General features: G+C 47.0%; 5 pseudogenes; 1 reads left to right on the forward strand and 4 right to left on the reverse strand.

Moving 5' to 3' along the window:
• Positions 1-7,973: 7,973 nt before the first annotated feature.
• LOC143955466 (5S ribosomal RNA) lies at positions 7,974-8,092 on the reverse strand (annotated as a pseudogene).
• A 2,024-nt stretch (positions 8,093-10,116) lies between these two features.
• Positions 10,117-10,235, reverse strand: LOC143948929 (5S ribosomal RNA; annotated as a pseudogene).
• Positions 10,236-10,994: 759 nt separating this feature from the next.
• On the reverse strand, positions 10,995-11,113 carry LOC143954596 (5S ribosomal RNA; annotated as a pseudogene).
• A 322-nt stretch (positions 11,114-11,435) lies between these two features.
• LOC143951471 (5S ribosomal RNA) lies at positions 11,436-11,554 on the reverse strand (annotated as a pseudogene).
• An 8,956-nt stretch (positions 11,555-20,510) lies between these two features.
• LOC143943078 (5S ribosomal RNA) lies at positions 20,511-20,629 on the forward strand (annotated as a pseudogene).
• The last annotated feature ends 2,680 nt before the right edge of the window (positions 20,630-23,309 follow it).

Consider the following 23,309-nt stretch of genomic DNA (forward strand, 5'->3'; position numbering starts at 1 on the left):
GGCTTTGCTGCAGACATTAAGTCCACATTTTCAGCGGCCATTACGGACTTAAAAACCAACCTGCTGGTTCTCACAGAGAATATCACAGCAGCAGAGGCGGCAGGGAAACGGAGAGACAAAGACATCCGTGCACTGGAATCAGTGGCGGTGGCCCACTCTTCACATTTCATAGAAATGAACCGTCATTTAGAGGACCTGGACAATAGGGGGAGGAGGAATAACATTAGGGTACGGGGGATCCCAGAGTCGGTGGAACCGGATCAAATAGTCCCTGCTCTACGAAGACTTTTTAATAGCCTCTTGGATAGACAGGAAGACACCGCCATAGATTTTGTACGGGCCCACAGAGCACTCAGAGCGAAGGGACCGGACTCTGCCCCCCCCAGGGACATAATCTGCTGTCTTCAGAGCTTCCCCCTTAAGGAGGATATAATGAGAAGAGCCAGGAGGAATGACTGCATTGTCTTTAACGGAGCAGCCATCATGCTTTTCCAAGACCTATCACAAATCACACTGCGCAATAGGAGAGCCCTGCGCCCTCTATTAGATGTCCTCAGGATGAGGGAGATTCGCTATACCTGGCGCTTCCCATTCGCTTTGGTAGTCACACACGGAGGTAAGCAGCTTTCCCTGCGTACCCCGCAAGACCTTCCGGAATTCTGCGAGGCCCTGCACATAGAACCACTGTCACTACCGGACTGGTACCAGGAGTTCTTGCCATCGGTAGGGCCCCAGGAGCCCCCTGGTTCAGCTTGTTCAACGCCGGAAAAACACCTCCCGAAGCGCATGAGGAACAACCCAGGGAATCACTCAGCCATGGGAACCCCTGACTCCCGCCGTGCCCCTTCTAGAGCTAGAGAGGGGGACCAGGGTTAGATTGATTTGTTCTATCCCACAGTGTGCTCTACGTGGGAATTCTTTGGGTCACCCCTGCAAAACGTATGGCTTCGAGGGGTATGTCTTGGGCGGGCTAGAGATTGATGTTATGGAAGACACACATTAGCCCACCCCTGGTAATGAACACCTCGCCTTTCATACTGTGACCTACTAACTCTCTTGTTTTGTGGTTGGGGTGCAACTAGTGGGTAGGTAATGACTCGATAAGACGATATTAGAAATTTCCACTACCCAAGCAGTGTTATTGTGTCCATGTACCTAGAGCGCAACCTTGCAGAGCCAGTTATTTGAAGGATTTGGCATGGCACAGGAGTCTGGGGGAGGATTGCTGCACTTTCTGTCTTAGGCGGGTAAAGCTTGGACACGCTTCACACTCATCAGCCCCCTCGAGGATTGCATGAACTTTGTTTCCCGGCTAACTCTGTGCATCTGGCTTTTTTAGTGTGCATCTCCTTCACTGTTTGCCCCCAGCATACCCACAGACTGGTCTATCCTCGTGCTCAGTGAGCAATTACTTTGTACAGCTTCTATCAGGGCAGTGATGGTCCAACAAGAGGTGGCCGTGACCCTACCCGGTATTGTAATGTAAGTTCATACCCCAGAGGAGACAATGTCAGACGAAGGATGACCCACGGACTCTTGCCTAGATGGCCTTAATGTATTCTCCTTTTATAGGTTAAGAGGAACGAAGATGACAGACTTTTTTTTTTTGCTTTTTCTTTTACAAATAATTGGTTTATTATTGCTGACTCTCTATCCCATTTCAGCGTGCTGTTTAATTGATTGTTCTTAGACACTGTGTTCTTTATTTTCTTCTGTTTTGATTTTTCTGTTTTTTTTTACAGTGTCCTGGTTAGTCGCTTATTCAGGTCAGCACTCCAGAAAAAGCGATACGCTTTCTGGACTGACCCACGACCCTACCAAGCCCTCCAGGATCGGGCGCTTTGCCGGATTCAGCGAGAGGCTAATTTGTAATCCTGTGGGCTGAGTACAGCTCACAGAGGTTAAATATCTGTTCACTTACACTCGGGGACAGCTATCTTCTGTCTGCTGTTCCCTACCTCTTTTTCATTCCTTTCAGCTCTTCATTCATTCCTCCCTCTCCTTCTTTCTCCACTGTTCTTTCCTATCTGTTACTAGATTCTAATACCTCCCACGCGTTGACTTGCTTTATTAAAGGGTACAACAGTTTCGTACTTTGTCCATAACCCGAGGGTTTTTTTTTTCTTTTCTTTTTCTTTTAGTTCTACCTTTATTTTATTGATTTCCTAGATCTCCAGACCACAGAGGGCGAGACCAGTCTGAACACAAGCCTGGGGTTATAGGCCTAAGGAATTTCTTGAATGGCATACTCAACGTTGGGCTCCACGCCCCTGGTGGTCTCCCACAATATACAGGGATTGAACATTCCGGAAAAAAGAACCACGGTCCTCAGAGAACTGCAAAAAGGTAGGCCACAATGCGTTTTCCTTCAGGAGACGCATTTTCTCTCGCGCCAGACGCACAGACTGACTAATAGATTCTTTAAAAGAGCTTTCCATGCTACTAATCCCTTATCCAAGACAAAGGGGGTTTCAATTCTTCTGGGTAAAGATACTCCATTTGAAGTATCCGAGACGGTCTCCGACCCGGGGGGACGTTATATTTTCCTAAAAGGCTCCTACAAGGGCAGGCCTCTTACCCTGGCCAACACTTACTTTCCCAATAGGAACCACTTACAATTTTGCAAAAAACTAATGCAGGAATTACAGGGTTTCGTGTCAGGTTGCATCATTTTGGGCGGGGATTTTAATATCCCCTTAGACCCACTAGCGGATACCTCGACGGGGAAGTCATGTGTCCAGTTTCAGGTACTGAGACAGATCAAGAAGCTTCTGCAATCCTTACAACTCGTAGATTCGTGGCGTTTATTGAATCCAGAGGGTAGAGACTACACACACTTCTCTGCACCTCATAAAAAATATTCCCGCATAGATTACCTGTTTGTGTCCCAACGCGATTTATCAGTCATCAGTGCCGCCAAAATAGGCACACAAGTTATCTCAGACCATGCTCCAATAGCGGTGACCCTGGACCTTAATTTGCATAGACAGAAATCCGACACCTGGAGATTAAATTCATCCCTCTTGACAGACCCCCACACTCTACCTCAAATTGAGGAAGCGATTAAATAATATTTCTTGACCAACGACTTACCCGACACGGACCCACTGGTACTCTGGGAAGCACATAAATGCACTGTTAGGGGGGTACTAATCAAATTAGGTTTGAGACGCAAGCGAGCTCAGGAAGAGGAGACAAGGGGCCTATTGGAAAAAATAAATAGACTTGAAACTTTGCACAAACGCACACTATGCGAACGAACGGCCACAGACTTGTTGGAAACCAGGAAACACCTACATGACTTGCTTCTCATTAAATCCAAACGTATGTTATTTTTCAAAAAAAATATTTATTATGAAGGGGGCAACAAATCTGGCCGACTGCTTGCCACAGCCCTTCGGGAACACCACTCAGGACAGACCATCAATGGGATTCGGAATGCGGACGGTTCCTTAGCGGTCAACAACGAAACTATAGCTGCACACTTTCACGACTACTATATGGGGTTATATAACCTACCCCACAACATAGACCACCCGACCTGGACGGCAACAGATCCCAAATTATCACGGACTTCTTACTAAAAAGTGGACTCCCATCTCTTGGGGACCAAGACCTAGCTCTCCTTGACGAACAGATTTCTGATGAAGAGATTAAAAGGGCTGTTAACGAACTGAAGACTGGGAAGAGCCCTGGGCCAGATGGCTACATGGCCATTTATTATAAAACATTCCTGAATATCCTTTCGGTTCCCCTTAAGAAAGCCTTGAACTCCCTGTCCATACCCAGACAGGTCACCCCCGACTTCCTATCAGCACATATAGCGGTGCTGCCCAAACCCAATAAAGACCCTTCCCTATGCTCGAGCTACAGGCCGATATCGCTACTAAATTTAGATCTAAAAATACTGACAAAAATCCTAGCTTGCAGACTGTGCCCCCTACTATCGGACCTGATTGGTCCGGAGCAGGTAGGCTTCATGCAGGGGAGGGAGGAAAAAGACAACATTATTAAAACGCTTCTGCTGACTCAGGCCGCTCGTGCAGGGCAGCTCAGAGGCCTTCTCCTGTCCACGGATGCGGAGAAGGCCTTCGACCGAGTTGCGTGGGATTACATGCTGGCCTCATGCAGATGGGTAGGAATGGGAGAGCGGATGATGTCGTGGCTCTCGGCGATACACCAAAATCCCTTGGCTAGAGTCAGGGTTAATGGTTCCTTGTCGGATCCGGTGACTATCGCAAATGGGACCAGACAGGGATGCCCCCTGTCCCCACTTTTATTCATACTCTCCCTTGAGCTGTTTATTAGAACGATCAAAGGGGAGGACTCGATCAGAGGGTTCAGGGTTCGAGATAGGGAGTTTAAAGTAGCGGCTTACGCCGATGACCTGATGTTTTACCTAGTGGACCCACACACGCCGATCCCCAATTTACTTAAGGCCTTTACGAACTTTGGTTACATATCAAATTTAAAAATCAACTTCTCCAAATCTGAAGCTTTAAATATAAACTTAAACCCTGAAGACCTACCGTATATACTCGAGTATAGGCCGACCCGAATATAAGCCGAGGCCCCCAATTTACCCCCAAAAAAACTGGCAAACTTATTGACTCGTGTATAAGCCGAGGGTGAGACATGCCTGTCCATCCCTGTGTGTGTGTCCGTCCATCCCTGTGTGTCCGTCCATCCCTGTGTGTCCGTCCATCCCTGTGTGTCCGTCCATCCCTGTGTGTCCGTCCATCCATCCCTGTGTGTGTGTGTGTCCATCCATCCATCCATCCCTGTGTGTGTGTGTGTCCATCCATCCATCCATCCCTGTGTGTGTGTGTGTCCATCCATCCATCCATCCCTGTGTGTGTGTGTCTCCATCCATCCATCCATCCCTGTGTGTGTGTGTCTCCATCCATCCATCCATCCCTGTGTGTGTGTGTCTCCATCCATCCATCCATCCCTGTGTGTGTGTGTCCATGTGTGTGTGTGTGTGTGTGTGTGTGTGTGTGTGTGTGTGTGTGTCCAGCCTACCTGTGTCCCGAGCCTGTGTCCCGAGCCTCCGTCCCGTGCCTTGCCTCCTTGCCTCCGTCCCGTGCCGTGCCTTGCCTCCTTGCCTCCGTCCCGTGCCTTGCCTCCGTCCCGTGTCGTGCCTTGCCTCCGTCCCGTCCCGTGCCGTGCCTTGCCTTGCCTCCGTCCCGTGCCTTGCCAGGATCGCCGCTCTTCGTCGGCGCCTCGGCGGCCATTCTAAAATTCAAAAGCCGCGCCTCCGCCTTCGCCTGTGATAGGCGGAACACTGAATTTCCCAGCAGCCTGTGTTCCGCCTATCACGGACATCGTCTCATCCTCGTCCGTAGTACGAGGATGAGACGATGTCCGTGATAGGCGGAACACAGGCTGCTGGGAAATTCAGTGTTCCGCCTATCACAGGCGAAGGCGGAGGCGGAGGCGCGGCGTTTGAAGGGTAGAATGTCCGCTGTCTGTCTGCTCGACACGCTGATCGAGCAGGCAGACAGCGATGACTCGAGTATAAGCCGAGGGGGGCACTTTCAGCCTCAAAAAAGAGGCTGAAAATCTCGGCTTATACTCGAGTATATACGGTAACTAGATTTGAAGGGAACTGCCCGTTCCGCTGGGAGAAGGTAGCGCTTAAATACCTAGGGGTGTGGGTGGCGCCAGACATTGGTAAAGTTTTTGATCTTAACTTTCCCCCGTTGCTAAAAACAATTGAAGAAGACTTGCGTTCATGGGGTGCGCGGTGGTTCTCCTGGTTTGGACGGGCCGCTATTCTGAAGATGTCAATATTACCTAGACTGATTTACCTATTCAGGACGCTACCGGTCCGGATTCCGAGAAGCTTCTTCCATAAATTAAATTCACTGGTGTTGAATTTCTTATGGAACAAAAAGAGGGCGAGGATTAGATTCGCCCTTCTGACGAAACCCAAGGTCAAGGGAGGGCTGGGGCTTCCGGACTTCAAGAAATACCAGTTAGCGGCCCACCTGACCAGGATAGTCGATTGGCAATGCCATAAGAGCGATAAGGACTGGGTGGGATTGGAAGACATGCTGTCTGAGAATAGATTAAGATTCTCTCCATTGATTCCCCTGAACAGACTAAAAGAAGAGATTAGCCTGAACCCCCTGACTGAGACAACACTGGCACTGCTACACGCGACGACAAAATATTTTGCTGTAACAACCCCATATGGCCCCCTGACTCCACTACGAGACAACCCGGACTTTATTCCGGGGACGGGAAACACTTTCTTCTATAACGCGACTTCCGAAGCCCCGAGGCTGGTGAAGGACTGTTTCACCCATGGCAGAATGAAAGACCTGAACACACTTAGGAGAGACTGGGAAGCCCCCAAAATCCCCCTTTGGACGTACTTCGTACTCAGGAGCTTTGTTAATTCCCCGAGACATAAGGAAGCATTTCATAGACCCTTGACGGATTTTGAGTCGGTCTGTGCGTCTGGTGAGTGACAGATTAAGACTACCTCTGTAGCGTATTCCTGGCTGCAGAATCTAACTAAGCACTCTGAGGACAACTGTAAGATTAAGTGGTCTCTGGAACTCCAAAGAAATATTACGGACTCGCAGTGGGGGGACGCTTGTGCATTGGCCCATAAATGTTCAATTAGCGCTTCCACCCAAGAGTTATGCTACAAACTACTGATAAAATGGTACCACACTCCAGACAAACTTCACAGATGGTTCCCACAGGTGTCGGAGATGTGTTGGAGATGCCAAAGCGATGTGGGGACACTTACACATATCTGGTGGAGCTGCCCCAAGTTAACTCCCTACTGGGATGAGGTGAGATCATTAATCACTCAAATGACACGTACCTCCATTACATTGGACGTGGCTTGTTGTCTCCTGCACATCACCGACATACCTCGGAAGAGGTATAAAAATTCGTTGCTCAAACATCTGCTGAATGCTGCTAAAGCACTGGTGCCGCTGCACTGGCGTTCCCCCAGAGTCCCCACGGTGAAAGAATGGTTGATTAAGGTAGCTGATACCTATGCAATGGAAGAAACGGTGGCTCAGGCCCATGAGGTGGTGGACCAATTTGATGACACCTGGACACCTTGGGTAGTGTTCAGATATTCTAAGAGACATGCCGATATCCTCCAGACCATCTGAGGCATGGTATACTTGCATAGACTACTCACCTCTGTTCTCTGGTTTTTTTTTTTCTTTTTTCTTCTCTTTCTTTTTTCCTCTTTTCCTCTTTTATCTTTCCTCTCTGCTCCCTTCAACTCTGAATGATCTTTCTTTCAGTTATTAATCACAGATTTTATCTGGAGGATTAGTTCATTTTGCTGTATGGTACAGGCGGTTTAGGCACCTGCGAGCTTACTCACATTCTTTCCTCACTGGTTAAGAATACTAGACGAAGGGGGTTTGCCTTAGACGATCGAGTAGCTTTTATTGTACAAGCTATAGCCTCTGGCAAATAGGTGTACCAAGAGGACAAGATTTCGCTGATTCTTAAAGTATTTTTTATGTACCACCAAACGCAATTGTAATGTTATAACTCCTGTTATTGTTTCACCTTTATTTTCAATAAATGCTATTGATGTGAAAAAAAAAAAAAAGAAGACTACGGCATCTGGAAATCCCAGGCGGTCTCCCATCCAAGTACTAAACTGGTCCCAACCCTGCTTAACCTCTCAGATCACATGAGATTGGGCTCTTTCAGGGTGATGTGGCCGTAGGAGATTTCTTCAGGCACTCTCAACCCTCTTGACTAACGCCAAGATGGTCACCTTGGGAAACAAACAAAAAAAACAAGTCAACGCCAACAATATAAAAAGAAGCCTACAGCACCTAGTATTCCCAGGTGGTCTCCCATCCAGGTATTAACAAGGCGCGACCCTTTCTAGCCTCTGAGATCAGAGGAGATTGGGTGCTTTCAGGGTGATGTGCCCAGCGAAAAAAAATAAACGAATCAATGTCAACAACATAAAAAGAAGCCTACAATAACTGGTATTCCCAGGTGGTCTCCCATCCAGGTACTAACCAGGCCTGACTCTTCTTAGCCTCCAAGATCAGACGAGATTGGGTGCTTTCAGAGTGATGTGGCCATAGGCAATCTCTTCAGGCACTCTCAACCCTCTTGACAAACACCAAGATGGTCACCTTGGTAAACAAACAAAATGCTTTCGGACCATCGTGCAACAATTTTGGCCTTTATTACAGGCCGACCCTATTGTAAATCAATACATAACTGACTCACCTGCAATTACTTTTAAGAGATCACAATCTCTAAAAGATTGTTTAGTTAAAAGTCATTTTATTGACAATCCATTATCCACTTCTTTGAAACAATTCGGCACATATTCCTGTGGTCAATGCGACACGTGTCCGTATATTAATAACTCTTGTAAAGTGAAACTACCCAATGGTAGTTGTTTTTTTCCTAAGTTTCATGTTACGTGTTCCACCCCCGGCATCGTATTTCTAGCGCAATGCCGATGCGGAGGCTTCTATGTTGGTAAGACTAAACGACTGTTTTCAATCCGCATTAAGGATTATATTAAACCTATACTAAATAAGTCACAGCCATAAGTAGGCATATTGGGACTTACCATTCCTTTGACCCTGATTGGATTCGTTTTACAGCTTTGGCACATATACCCTTGAATTCACGAGGTGGTTCTGTTGACAAGTTTCTTTTACAAACCGAGGCCAAATGGATTTTCACTTTAAAAGATACCCAGTACCCGGGGTTCAATGAAAATATCAGTTTTAGATCATTTTTATAACAGTGTTCTTTTCCACTTTTTCCCCTAACCCCCATTCTGGGTTTTCCCTGACAACAGGACTTAGATGAAGAAATTTCCTTCTTTTTTTCTCCCCCTCCTCCCCTCTCTCCATTCCCCCTTTTTTTTTTTTTTTTTTTTATTATTTCATTATTGGATTTGTTATAACACCATATGAATTGACTTGATCATTGCTGTAATTATAATTGATATTTTTTTCTCCTTTTGTGTCTAATAATAAACTAGTTATCATGGTACCCTGGTTTGTTTGTATCTGTGTTCGCGGATCATGCTGCACAAACATTGGGATCTCTGTTGTTCACTATGACTCTCGTTCACAGGGCGGCGCTCCACAGATCGCTAGCGCCGTGTCCGGGATTAATCGATACCTTTTTTTTTGCATCGCTGGGATAAATCAGTGGGTCCATTAGCCTTTTCCTTTTGGTTGGGGGGCATACGGACACCCAGGGTGCCTCTTGAGTCATTGACTTTGGGGACACCCGTTATGGTGGATCACTGGCTGTTACCCCTATTATGGGGATAGGGCTAGTTTGCATACAGGCTTGTCTACTTCCGTCTCTATAACACCAGAGACCCATTATGGCCATCTCTCTATTGTTAACCCTGTTGGCAACTGCCCAGCTGGAAGCTCCACCTCCAGCTTAGTGGCATGATGGGAAATGTAGTCTGGCAGTCGGCGTAACTGGCTCTGCACATGCGCGGTGTTCTCTCCAGAATGTCCGCATCGAGCCGGTGACGTCAGACGCCGGTGACGCCGGTGACGCCGGTGACACCGGTGACGCCGGTTGCACATATCTTCATCTAGTGTTGATTCCTGGTTTGCGGTTGCTGGTCGATAGGTGGTAAGCGCCATTTTGTTTAGATCACATATGCCTGGGTTGCTATATATATCTATATTTATCTATGTATCTTTGTAATTACATTGTAGATTTATGTTACTTTGTATATTAATTCTATATTATATTTATCGTTAGTTGCACATTCCCCTGAAGAAGCTTGTTGCGAAACATGTTGGGAACGAGTGCTATCAGTCTTTCAACTTGCATTTCCGGGATCCCTCTAGTCCAGTAAAAATGCGTACATTGTTCTTTGTATTTCTACGTACTATATTTGACACTATAGTGCTTTTTAATGTATATGAATAAATTAATTTTTATTATATTTCGTTCTATTAGTGTTTATAATTGCACCGCTTAAAAATCTCCCTTGTTTCCCCTTCCCATCCCCCTTCCCCGTTTTGTAATTTTCATATTTATTAGGAGATGATGTGCCTATCTCTGCACGGTGTCACTGGATAGGTTGGACCATATTGTTTCTATAACATAAGAAGAAGTCTACAGCACCTAGTATTCCCAGGTGGCCTCCCATCCGGGTATTAACAAGGCCTGACCCTGTTTAGTCTCTGAGATCAGACGAGATCTGGTGCTTTCAGGGTTATGTGGCCATAGGCGAACTCTTCAGGCACTCTCAACCCTCTTGACAAACAACAAGATGGTCACCTTGGTAAACAAACAAAACAAAAACAAGTCAACGCCAACAACATAAAAATAAGCATGCGGCACCTGGTATTCCCAGTCGGTCTTCCATCCAGTTACTAATCAGGCCCGACAATGCTTAGCCTCAGAGATCAGACACGATCGGGCACTTTCAAGGTGATGGGGCTGTAGGCAATCTCTTCAGGCACTCTCAACCCTCTTGACAAACACCAAGATGGTCACCTTGGGAAACAAGCGAAACAAAAACAAGTCAATGCCAACAACATAAAAAGAAGCCTACGGCACCTAGTATTCCCAGGTGGTCTCCAATCCAGGTACTAGCAAGGCCCAACCCTGTTTAGCCTCTGAGATCAGAAGAGATTGTGCGCTTTCAGGGTTATGTGCCCATAGGCAATCTCTTTGGGCACTCTGAACCCTCTTGACAAATTCCAAGATAGTCACCTTGAGATACAAGCGAAAAAAAAACAGGTCAATGTCAACAACATAAAAAGAAGAATACGGCACCTGGTATTCCAACGCCATCTCCTATCCAGGTACTATCTAGGCCCAACCCTTCTTAGCCTCAGAGATGAGAAGAGATAGGGCTCTTTCAGGGTGTTGCTGCTGTAAGCGATCTCTTTGGGCACTCTCAACCCTCTTGACAAATGCCAAGATGGTCACCTTGGGAAACAAGTGAAAAAAACAAACGAATCAACGCCAACAACATAAAAAGAAGCCTACAATAACTGGTATTCCCAGGTGGTCTCCCATCCAGGTACTAACCAGGCCTGACTCTTCTTAGCCTCCAAGATCAGATGAGATTGGGTGCTTTCAGAGTGATGTGGCCATAGGCAATCTCTTCAGGCACTCTCAACCCTCTTGACAAACACCAAGATGGTCACCTTGGGAAACAAGCGAAAAAAAAACAGGTCAACGCCAACAACATAAAAAGAAGCCTACGACACCTGGTATTCCCAGGCGGTCTCCCATCCAGGTACTATCTAGGCCCAACCCTTCTTAGCCTCAGAAATGAGAAGAGATAGGGCTCTTTCAGGGTGTTGCTGCTGTAAGCGATCTCTTTGGGCACTCTCAACCCTCTTGACAAATGCCAAGATGGTCACCTTGGGAAACAAGTGAAAAAAAACAAACAAATCAACGCCAACAACATAAAAAGAAGCCTACAATAACTGGTATTCCCAGGTGGTCTCCCATCCAGGTACTAACCAGGCCTGACTCTTCTTAGCCTCCAACATCAAACGAGATCGGGTGCTTTCAGGGTGATGTGCCCGTAGGCAATCTCTTCAGGCACTTTTTCACCCTCTTGACAAACGCCCAGATGGTCACCTTGGGAAACAAAAAAAACAAGTCAACGCCAACAACATAAGAAGAAGTCTACCACACCTAGTATTCCCAGGTGGTCCCCCATCCGGGTATTAACAAGGCCCGACCCTGTTTAGCCTCTGAGATCAGATGAGAACTGGGATCCCAGTTGAAGTCATTGGATGACGTAACGCGTAGGAAACCGGAAGTGACGTTTACATCCGAGCAAGGCGCTCGCCGGTCCATTGTTATAACTGTGTACTGTTCCGTTTTTCTTGTGAGTAGACAAGTTTTATCTTAAATAAAAGTGTTGGTTTGAAATACTACACCATGGTGGACCTTTCTGACTTATCCCTTTGAGCTTGCCTGTCATTTATAACCCACGAGGAAATCGGAGGAGTTTGTGGTATCTCCAGAAGTCCGCTCTGCAGCCATCCCTTTGATCATTCTCTGTAATTTAGTTGCTTTGTTTCTCGCTGCATACCTTGCAGCTGCGAGGTAATTATATAGCATAAGCATCACTGGCACGGAATATCACCAGAAGAGAGTTGGTTTGGCACATTGCACTTTAATTTTTGGATTGTGATTATTGCATTCAAATTGCACGATTGGACTATGTATGGGACACTTTAGTGTGATTCACTGATGTTATCGTAACTCACTCATTTGCTGCTATTGATTCCCGTTGGAATTAGTCTATTTTTTGCGTGTTTTAATTAATTTTATATACACTGCAATTTTACACTGTTTTTTTTTTTTATTTTTTTTTTGGTGATATGTGTTTTATTGCATTTAGCAATGTACCCTGAATTTTTGACACCTGAATGATGCATAGAGACACCTTTAAATAGTTAATTTATGTATAAATGCATGTATGCACTTTTCATATAACTTTTAAGCACTTGGCACTGTTTTAGTTTACAAACTCAGTTGCACCGATACTCGTTTTTGCTAGTATTAATGATTTATTTTTATTTTTTCATATTATTTGGTTTTCAAGGTAGCGCAACACAACCCCCCCTGTTTTAAGTATATATAGCATTGAGAGCCAACTCATACAGTGATTGCTGCTCCTGTTGTTATTTTGCCTTCTGACCTTATTTGCCATAGAGCGCGGAAGCCTCTTGATATACAAGGGCACTGGTAAGTCACTTCCTAGGTCTAGGGGGTTATAAAAATGCCTGTAGGTTACCACCCCCCCCCCCTGCAAGACTGGAGCCAGCCTCACAGGATGAGTCAGTGCCCCTGTCAGGTTTTGCAGCCTCTCCTAATATTTCAGCCCCGATATACGTCACTGAGGACTCCCTTAGGGCTACATTGGAGGGTTTTGAAGGGAGAAACATATTGTTTCAGCTTCCCTGAAAGACAGCAGGAAAAGGGGTAGACCCCCTCCCTCTGCTGAGATTCCTCTTTCAGATGACACTTCTGACAATGAGGAGAGATCCCTAGCTTGGGACAGGGATCTTGAGCAGTTGGATGAACCAGAGGAAGAGGAGAGAGTCCCCTCCTCCAAGGCGCTCAGAAAACAGGTGCAGTATTATACTGAATTGGTGCGTACCACATTCAGAATGTCTGCTGCTGAGATCGCTACGTCCTCTGTTTCTTCCCTGGGAGTCAGGAAAATCCCACAGACTGCCTTTTCCTTTCCAATTCATCCCTTAATGGATAAATTGTTGCATGAGGATTGGGAACATCCCGATAAACTGTTTGCTCCTCCTAAAAGGTTTTCTATGCTTTATTCTCTGGAGGAAAGTTTCACCAAGAAATGGGAGGTCCCATCTGTCGATACGGCTGTTTCTTGCGTGAATAGAAACCTGACCTGTCCTTTGGATAATGCTCAGGTATTTAAAGATCCAACTGATAAAAAGCTGGAAACATTATTAAAAGCCTCCTTTTCCATGACTGGCGCTGTAGTGCAACCTACAGTCGCAGCTGTGGGGTTGTGTCAGTTCCTCAAGGAACAGGTTAAGCAGATGCTTGGCCTCCTTCCCAGTGAGGAAGTGGAGAATTATGCAGAAATACCTCAAATTCTGTGTTTCATGATTGATGCGATTTTGGATTCTGTCCAACAAGCATCTCGTTTGTCTCTCCTGTTGGTACACATGTGAAGGGCCCTATGGCTAAAGAATTGGACAGCTGAGCTATCATGCAAGAAGCATTTGATTGGGTTCCCGTTTAAAGGGGAAAGTTTGTTTGGAGAAGAATTAGACAAATTCGTCCAAAAAATTTCATGGGGTAAATCTACTCTCCTTGCAGTCAAAACGTCCATCATTTAGGCGTTCTCTCTCTCCCGGAGCATCAAGCTCTAAGCAGTGGCGACGGTCTTCTCAACCCCCCTCTACAGGAAAGGCTCAAGGCCGGGCCCAGGCGCAGAAGAAATCCGGGGGGCAAAAGCCTGCCAAGCAGAGCCCAAAAGCTTCCTTGAGAAGGGGCGCCCCCGCTCGGCCGAGTGGGAGGAAGGCTCCTGCAGTTTGCGGAAGCCTGGCGGGAAGAGATCCGGGACAAGTGGGTGGTCTCTTCGGTATCTCTGGGCTACAAGCTGGAGTTTCAGGAGATTCCACCTTCTCGCTTTCTAAGGTCAAGGATCCCCAGGGACCCAGTAAAGCAAAGACCGCTATTTCTGGCCTTAGATCACTTACTATCCCAGGGGGTGATAGTAGAAGTGGACCCAAAAGAACAGGGTTCAGGGTTTTACTCGCATCTCTTCACTGTTCCAAAGCCAAATGGAAGTGTCAGACCTATCCAGGATCTGAAGGATCTGAACAGTTTTTTACGCATCCAGTCCTTCCGAATGCAGTCAATTCGCACTGTGGTCTCCTCCCTGCAAGGGGGAGAGTTTATGGCATCAATAGACATCAAGGATGCATATCTCCATGTGCCAATTTTTCGCGCACACCAAAAGTATCTAAGGTTCGCGGTAGATTGGTGCCATTTTCAATTTGTAGCCTTGCCGTTCGGGCTCGTGACGGCCCCTCGAGTCTTCACAAAGATTCTGGACCCTCTCTTGGCAAACCTAAGAGCTCAGGGTATAGCCGTCATGGCTTATCTAGATGATTTGCTTCTCATAGAGAAAACAGTAGCGCTCCTGAACCACGGTGTTACCAGAACGCTAGAACACCTGGAACGTCTAGGTTGGATTATAAAAAGTCATCCCTACAGCCTGCTACCAGGTTGGAATACCTGGGTATGGTTATCGACACCGCTCAGGGCAAGGTGTTTCTACCAAGGCCAAAAGCCTTGGCCATTGGGGATCTGGTGCGCCTAATTCTGGGCAGATGATCTTCCCCCATTCGGTTGTGCATGAGACTGTTAGGGAAAATGGTCGCCTCCTTCGAGGCCGTTCCATTCGCCCAGTTCCACTGAAGGCCTCTGCAAAGATGCATCCTTGCGGCTTGGAACAGGAAGCCCCAGTCGTTGGATCTTCCTATGCGTCTATCCCCAGGGACACGCAAGAGTCTCGTCTGGTGGTTACAAACGAGAATTCGCTGAAAAGCAAAACTTTTCTTCCTCTTCCATGGAAGATTATTACGACAGATGCCAGCCTGACAGGCTGGGGAGCAGTGTTGGAGGAGACGTGCTCGCAGGGGAAATGGTCTGCGATCGAGAATCTATTGCCCATAAATGTCTTGGAGATCCGGGCAGTTTATATGGCTCTCATAAACTGGTCTTTCAGACTACGGGGTCTCCCTGTTCGGGTTCAGTCTGACAATGCCACTGCAGTGGCCTATATCAATCACCAGGGCGGTACCAGGAGTCTGGTTGCTCAAAAAGAGGTGAATCGCATACTTGTCTGGGCAGAAAGGCATGTACCATGCCTTTCTGCAGTCTTCATTCCAGGAGTGGAAAATTGGCAGGCGGATTTTCTGAGCCACCAGCAGTTGTGCCCAGAAGAATGGGATCTGCACCGCGCCGTATTTTGGAACATATGTCGCAGGTGGGGTACTCCAGACGTAGATCTGTTTGCGTCCAGGTTCAACAGAAAACTGGACAAGGTCGTGTCAAGGACAAGAGATACACTCGCTCAGGGGTCGGATGCTCTGACAGTTCCCTGGGGTAAGTACAATTTGATTTATGCCTTCCCCCCGTGTCCGCTTCTGTCGCGGTTCCTGGGAAGAGTCAAGAGGGAGACAAAGTTGGTTCTTTTGGTAGCCCCGGCTTGGCCCAGGCGACCGTGGTACGCAGAGATCATGAAGTTGGCAGTAGGCAGGCCGTGGATCCTCCCTCTCCGGCCAGATCTGCTCTCACATGGTCCAATTTACCATCCTGCTTTACACAGTCTGAATTTGACGGTTTGGCTGCTGAGACCCACATTCTGAGAGACCGTGGGCTTTCGGGGCCAGTCCTTTCTACTCTGGTCAATGCCAGAAAGCCGGCCTCCAGGCTTATTTACTACAAAATCTGGAGGGCATATGTTTCCTGGTGTGAACTCAGGGAATGGCATCCTAGAAAGTATGTCATTAGCAGGATCTTGGCCTTCCTCCAGTCAGGCCTAGAAATGAATTTGGCCGTAAGCACTATCAAGGTGCAGATTTCGGCCTTGTCAGTGTTTTTTCAGAAGCCACTTGCATCACATTCCCTGGTGCAGGCTTTCATCCAGGGGGCTATGCGGATAAGGCCGCCAGTCAAACCTCCGGTGTGCCCATGGGTTCTGAATTTGGTTTTCTCAGCTTTGCAGGGGCAACCTTTTGAACCTTTGCATCAGGCTTCGTTAGTTCTTTTGACTAAAAAATTGGTTTTCTTGGTAGCCATATCCACGACTAGAAGAGTGTCAGAACTAGCAGCTCTCTCCAGCAAAGAGCCGTATCTAATTATTCATAAGGACCGGGTGGTAATGCGTCCCAACAGGTCCTTTCTGCCTAAGGTGGTTTCAGGATTCCATTTGAATCAAGATGTAATCCTACCATCCTTTTTTCCGGACCCACAGTCCGCAGAATAAGAATCTTTGCACACTTTGCATGTGGTAAGGGCAATCAGTATCTATCATCAGGCAACTGCTCAGATAAGGAAAACTGATTGCTTATTTATTTTGCTGGAAGGCCCTAGGAAGGGCCAGGAGGCATCAAAATCCACTCTCTCAAGGTGGATTAGACAGATTATTTCTCAGGCCTATAGTGTTAAAGGGAAGATCCCTCCTTTTCAAGTGAAAGCGCACTCAACTAGGGCTGTAAGTGCTTCTTGGGCAGTGCATCACCAGGCCTCCCTGGCTCAGATCTGTAAGGCTGCAACTTGGTCATCAGTCCACACATTCACCAGATTCTATCAGGTGGATGTCAGAGGGCAAGAGGATATCACCTTTGGGTGCAGTGTACTGCAGGCTGCAGTTTAGGTCCACCGGTCCTTGGCGGTCTACAGGGGCGGGCTGGGCCGGGGGGCAGGGTGGCAATTTCCCCCTAGGCTGCCCTAACAATATATGCATAATGGCTGGCGGCCACTGCTCACGATTTTTTTTCCTTTTCGGGTCAGGGCAGGGGCTGCAAGCTGAGGCAGAGGGAGGGGCGCGGAAACTCAAGAGACACTCACACTCACTTATGTAGTGGAGGCCGCTCTGTTCCTGCACCTCCCGTCGGTCGCACTCACACTAATCCACTGACAGTGGAGTGAGAGCCAACCTGACCTGTCAGTTCGTGTGGGGGATTCCCCCCCTCCTCTCCTCCGAACACTGCAGCCTGTGTGAGCGTCCGCCCACTCTGTTCCCTCCCCTGCTTCCTCATTGGTAGAGGGAGGGAGCCCATCAGAGCCTCCAGCAGCTGCAAAGCATTGTGGGACATATAGTCCCGGTGGCCTAATAGCAATTCCTGGGCGCAAAAAATTCCCTAGCCTGACCACAGGAAGAGAACAAACGAGAGGCTGCGGGGGAGCAGACTGTCACCCCATGAGGCTGATCCTGAGGACAGAGCAGAGATAATGTAAGTTTTTTGGTGAATGTGTTTTTTTTATTTTTTCTTAAAAAGAAAAGTCTTACACTATGAAGATTTCTCACTTCTTTCCCATTGTTTCAAGCTGGGAGCTGATATTATTAACCCCTTCATGCCTAAACCTTTTTTGACACTTGTTTACAAGTAACAAATCTTTTGTTAGAAAATTACTTAGAACCCCCAAGCATTATATATATATATATATATATATATATATATATATATATATATATATATATATATAGAATTTTTTTTTTTTTTTTTTTAGCAGAGACCCTAGAGAATAAAATGCCAATTGTTGCAATATTTTACGTCACACTGTATTTATGTAGCTGTTTTTCAAATACAATTTTTTTTGGAAGAAATACACTACCGGCATTTTCATCCCTTCCTGCCCAGGTCAGTTTTCATTGTGCGGTCATGCAACATTGTACCCAAATAAATTTTTTCCCACAAATAGAGCTTTCTTTTGGTGGTATTTGATCACCTCTGCGGTTTTTATTATTTGCACTTTAAACAAAAAAAGAGTGCCAACTTTAACCACTTCAGCCCCGGACCATTTTACTGGCCAAAGACCAGACCACTTTTTGCGATTCGGCACTGCATCGCTTTAACTGACAATTGCGCGGTCCTGCGATGTGGCTCCCAAACTAAATTGACGTTCTCTTTTTCCTACAAATAGAGCTTTCTTTTGGTGGTATTTGATCACCCCTGCGGTTTTTATTTTTTGCGCTATAAACAAAAATAGAGCGACAATTTTGAAAAAAACGCATTATTTTTTACTTTTTGTTATAATAAATATCCCCCAAAAATATATAAAAAAAAAATTTTTTCCCTCAGTTTAGGCCGATACGTATTCTTCTACATATTTTTGGTAAAAAAAATCGCAATAAGCGATTATTGATTGGTTTGCGCAAAAGTTATAGCGTTTACAAAATAGGGGATAGTTTTATGGCATTTTTAGTAATATTTTTTTTTTACTAGTAATGGCAGCGATTAGTGATTTTTATTGTGACTGCGACATTACGGCGGACACATCGGACATTTTTGACACATTTTTGGGACCATTGTCATTTATACAGCAATCACTGCTATATAAATGCAGTGATTCCTGTGTAAATGACACTGGCAGTGGAGGGGTTAACCAGGGGGTGGCAGTGTAGGGGTTAAGTGTTCCTAGGGGTGTGTTACTAACTGTGGGGGGGGGGGGGCTGGGCTTTCATTTAGTGAACACTGATCTCTGCTCCAATCACACGGAGCAGAGATCAGCGTAATTTGTTGCTAGGCAGAACGGGGAGATGCTGTTTACAACGGCATCTCTCCGTTCAGCCGCCCCGTGAGACGATCGCAGATATGCCCGCGGCGATTGAGTCCGCGGGACCCATGACCGGACTCACAGGGGTCCCAACCAGATTGTACGTACCTGTACGCCAATATGCCTGCCTGTGCCATTGTGCCGATGTACATCGGCGTGCGCTGGTCGGGAACTGGTTAAAAAAAACACAATATTTTTTACTTTTTGCTATAATATGCCAACTTAAGCCTTAACAGTTTAGGCTGATGTGTAATTTTCTACATATTTTTGGTAAAAAAAATTGCGATAAGCAGTAATAAGTTATTGATTTATGGAATTTTTATTATTTTTTTCTTTTTACTAGTAATGCTGCAATTTTTATTGTGACTGTGACATTGCTGTGGACAGATCGGACACTTTTGACACTATTTTGGGACGAGTGACTTTTATACAGCGATCAGTGCTATAAAAATGCACTGATTACTGTATAAATATCACTGGCAGGGAAGGGGTTAACACTAGGGGCAATCAAGGGGTTAAATGTGTTACCTAGGGAGTGATTCTAACTGTGGGGGAGATGGGACTGACTAGGGAGGAGACCAATCCTATATACTAGGAACATACGATCTGTCTCCTCTCCCCTGACAGGATGTGGATCTGTGTATTTACACACACAGATCCACATTCCTGCTCTGTCATGAGCGATTGCGGGTGCCCGGCAGACATCACAGCAACTGGGTACGTGCATCGGCTCCTCGTGACGTGTACCTCAGTGTACCGCCAGGAAGCCAAGCATGTCCTATGATAAAGAGCACACTGGTGACATCTATCATAGAACCTGGTCCAGGAGGCACGACTTCGTATGACAGAAGCCGCACTGGGTAAGCGGGAGATCTCCGCTCTGTGTTATCCAGCAGCTTTTCTCTCTCTAATCCCCATGCACTGAACAGACTGCATTGATGGGCTATGGTGAGGCTGCATTGATGGGCACTGACAAGGCTGAGCTGATGGGCACTGGTGAGGCTGCATTGATGAGCAATGATGAGGCTGCATTGATAAACACTAGTAAGGCTGCATTGATGGGCATTGGTGAGGCTGCATTGATGGGCATTGGTGAGGCTGCATTGATGGGCACTGTTGATGGTGAGCTGATTCGTGGATTAATGGGCCACTTGACTAGACTTGCCCCCCAGGCCTAAGGCTGCCAGCCCTCCCCTGGCGGTCTATATATTATGATCTCTGTCTCCCTCCCCTCAATCTGAGCATTGCTTTGGGACATCCCACTATGTAATGAAGCTCCTGTGTCCCGTGATGTATGATCAAGAAAATAGGATTTTTATATACAACTTACCTGTAAAATCCTTTTCTTGAGAGTACATCACGGGACACAGGGCTCCCGTCCCTCTTGGATTTTACGTGGTTTCCTATTGCTTTGCTACAAAACTGAGGTGCCTCCCATATGGGAGGGGTTATATAGGGGAGGAATTATCCTTAATTGGGGGTTAACCAGTGTCCAATCACCAGAGGTGCCTATATAACCCACTATGTAATGAAGCTCCTGTGTCCCGTGATGTACTCTCAAGTAAAGGATTTAACAGGTAAGCTGTATATAAAAATCCTATTTTTAATGTTGTTGGCGTTGACCTGTTTTTTTTTTTGCTTTTTTCCCAAGATGACCATCTTGGCGTTTGTCAAGAGGGTTGAGAGTGCCCAAAGAAAGTGCCTACGGCCAAATCACCCTGAAAGCGCCCGATCTTGTCTGATCTCGGAGGCTAAGCATTGTCGGGCCTGATTAGTAACTGGATGCGAGAACGACTGGGAATACCAGGTGCCGTAGGCTTCTTTTTATGTTGTTGGCGTTGACATGGTTTTTTTTTCCGCTTGTTTCCCAAGGTGACCATCTTAGCATTTGTCAAGAGGGCTGAGAGAGCCCAAAGAAATCTCCTACGGCCACATCACCCTGAAAGCGCCCGATCTCATCTGATCTCAGAGGCTAAGCAGGGTCCGGCCTGGATAGTACCTAATTACAGGTGCTATAGGAATCTTTTTATATTGTTGGCTTTGACCTGTTTTTTTTTCGCTTGTTTCCCAAGGTGACCATTTTAGCATCTGTCAAGAGTTTTGAGTATGTCTGAAGCGGTCGCCTAAGGCCACATCACCCTGAAAGCGCCCGATCTCAGAGGCTAAGCAGGGTTAGGGCCAGATGGGAGACCGCCAGGGTCTATGTTGTTGGCTTTGACCTGTTTTTTTTTTCACTTGTTTCCCAAGATGACCATCATTTGTCAAGAGGGTTGAGAGTGTCTGAATAGAACACCTTTGGCCACATCACCCTGAAAGCGTACAATCTCATCTGATCTCAGAGGCCTAGCAGCGTACGGCCTGGTTAATACCTGTATGGGAGACCATCTGTGTATGTTGTTGGCGTTGACCTGTTTATTTTCGCTTGGTGTTTAACAAGAGGGTTGAGAGTGCCCAAAGAGATCACCTATGGCCCTATAGAGGGTGTAGGTAAGGGCTACAAGAGCGTGGTCAGACCAAGTAATATGGCCGATGGAGGAAGAGCTCACCAAGTGCAGTTGGTCATGTGGAATCAAGAAGAAGTCTATCCTAAAGTATGATTTGTGAGGGGAAGAGCAAAAAGAGTAGTCCCTTTCCCCGGAGTGTTGCAGACGCCAGACATCAACTAATTGGTCATTCAATAAACACTTAGTAATCTGCTTTCTAGAGGAAATGGGGAGCGAGGAGCAAGAGGCAGAAGTGTCAACCCACCTAATATCAACTGGCCCTCCCGAAAGTCACATAATCTGTGCAGGGTAGTTCTGAGGAACGTGTCTTGGTGATCATTGGGAGCGTACACAGTGGCAAATGTAAAAAGGAGCTCTCCAATGTGGCCCCTAAGAAAAAGATATCGACCCCCAGGGTCCACCAGAGAATCCTGGAGAACCCAGGGGAGCCTGCTAGAGATCAGAATGGAGACTCCCTTGGTCTTAGAGGAGGGGTTAGTAGAATGGTAGACCTTAGGCCGCGTACACACGCGGGGACTGTTCGCTCAACTTTGTCCGTCAAACAGCGGACAGTCCGCTCAAAATTAGCATGGACGGACTTGGCCACACACGACGAACGAACAGTCCGCTGAAACCATGCGCGATGACGTGAACGGCACGTACGACGGGACTAGAAAACGACGTCCTATACACTGCAATGCAAACTTCTGCGTGTAAATCCTTTCTGAGCATGCGCGGAACTTAGTTTGACGAACAAGCCTACACACGAGGGGACTGTTCGCTGAAACAAAGTTTCAGCGGACAGTTTTTCGGAATTTCCGGAAAACTTTGTTCAGCAGACTGTCCACTGAAACTGTCCACTGAAAGCCCACACACGAGCGGACTGTGCGCCGAAACACTGTTCAGCGGACAAAGTTGAGCGAACAGTCCCCGCGTGTGTACGCGGCCTGAGGGAAGGATCTCGACCATAGAAAGGGGAGGCTAGTATTTTTAAAATGTGTTTCTTGTATAAAGGCCACATCAGTACGGAAAGTCTTCAGTTCTCACAGGAGGATCCGCCGTTTTTCAGGGGAGTTCAGTCCCTTAACGTTTAGAGAGGTGACCTTGACTGAGTCTGCCATCGCTCCTCGGGGAGGGGGAGGTGGACGTCAGAGAAAAGCAAAGAAAGTTGAACCAAGGTAGGTATTGGGTAGGTAATGGAACTAAGGGGGAGAAAGGAAGGGCAAATGGAAGGAAAGGTAAGGGGAAAAAGAGGCCGGGCACCTCAACCCCAGGGGGAGAGGGAAATTAAGGGTTGTCTGCACTCAACAGTACAGGAAGGGTATACTAAAACAGCACAATTATGCTATAGCGCTTACCAGATGTACACTGGGTTTAAAGCGCCGTCCTACTTGGGTTGGTGGGTAGACAGGTCGGAGAGGGAGCCCCCGGATCCCAGTCCCCCCAGTCCTGGCAGTGGTAAATGTCACGTCTGATACCGGTATGCAAATAAAAGACAATCAGTAACATCATAGAACCAAAAAACAATAGTATAATCAAAACCGAGGTTGAGCAGATAACTATCAGCACTGAGGGGTCTCCTTGGCTCGCCCTAAACGTAGGCATGCACGAGGGAGCCCGTCACAACAGAAAAGGCATCACAGAATGGGATACACCACCCCCGTCCCATACCCCAAAAGTACATGCAGCCCCCGAACAAATGCATTTCTCCCTTTGGCAGATTGTCCTCTCCTTACCCCCTCTCCCCCGTCCATGCCCCGGGGGGAAAAGGGGGAGGCAAGGGGGGAAAACGGGGGGAAGGGGTGAAAGGGGGTGGGAAAGGGGGGAGGGAAGGGGGAAAGGAGGGAGGGGAGGGAATGGAAGGAGGGAAGGGGGGGAAGAGGGGGAGGGGGGAAGGGGGGAGGGAAGGAGGGGAAGCTAGGGAGAGGGGACAAACATGCGGAAATGTCAAGTCCTTTAGCGCACTCACACCAGCAGCCACCCGGACCCCATAAATTTCAACTCCTCCCCTCCATG

Source organism: Lithobates pipiens, unplaced genomic scaffold (assembly GCF_037356315.1).
Source record: "Lithobates pipiens isolate NorthernLeopardFrog02 unplaced genomic scaffold, aLitPip1_a1.2 Scaffold_10, whole genome shotgun sequence".
Classification (NCBI taxonomy): domain Eukaryota; kingdom Metazoa; phylum Chordata; class Amphibia; order Anura; family Ranidae; genus Lithobates; species Lithobates pipiens.